Raw genomic sequence first — 759 nt, 5'->3', positions numbered from 1 at the left:
ATGCGAAGGAAAATTGCATCATTTGAGAAAGATGCCGATGAAAGTCTTGGTGAAGCATGGGAGAGATTCAAAGAGTTGGTACAAGCATTTCCCCACCATGAGTACAATCAAAGGTTGCTCATGCGGTTTTTCTACGAGGGATTGGAGCCCATGTTAAGAGCCAATTTGGATGCAGGGGCGGGTAGTCAGTTAATCAAGATCCCTCAAAATCAAGTTGAAGCCACAATATAAGAGGTAGCAAAGAATTACTCTTGGGGTGGGCCGAAGAAGAAATGCTCCAAAGAGAGGTGGTATTTACGAATTGGAGAAAGTTAATCAATTACAACATCAAATTGATGCGGATGGTCATCGTTTAAAGCATTACTTTTGCAAGGAAGAAGTTGGTATCATCGAATGTATAGTGCTTGATCCTTTGGATCCCAAGCCTCCCACTTGAAGAATTTTCCTCATGGTCAAGCTAGTGACCTCATAAAGAAGCGCTTCTCGGGAGGCACCCAAGTTTCTAACACCTTTCTATATTTTTTTTAAAAATTCCGATTTTACTTTCCTTTTTTGAATTTGAATTTGAATTTCATTTTTCCCCCTTTTGGTTGATAGGTGTTTGGATGATGAAGGAGGAAAGGATTTTCTATATCGAGGACGTGAGGAGGAAGAAATTGAATTTTACTCTGCGCGACCCTGTGCGCGACATCGGAGTTTTATTTGCAAATCGGAGTTTTAGACAGAAGGTTTGCGCGACCTAGTGCGTGACCTTTGTGC

The 759-nt window shown here is 41.4% G+C and overlaps 1 non-coding gene across 1 annotated transcript; it reads right to left on the bottom strand.

Annotated features, from left to right (window-relative positions):
• On the bottom strand, nucleotides 1-103 carry LOC145633576 (small nucleolar RNA R71). Its single transcript, XR_014112887.1, has one exon. It is a non-coding gene; the product is annotated as a small nucleolar RNA R71 (small nucleolar RNA).
• Between the last annotated feature and the right edge of the window lie 656 nt (nucleotides 104-759).

Source organism: Chenopodium album, chromosome 5 (assembly GCF_948465745.1).
Source record: "Chenopodium album chromosome 5, dcCheAlbu1.1, whole genome shotgun sequence".
NCBI classification, from domain to species: domain Eukaryota; kingdom Viridiplantae; phylum Streptophyta; class Magnoliopsida; order Caryophyllales; family Amaranthaceae; genus Chenopodium; species Chenopodium album.
Note: the sequence above shows the minus strand (reverse complement) of the source record. Positions and strands in the feature narration are given on the sequence as shown.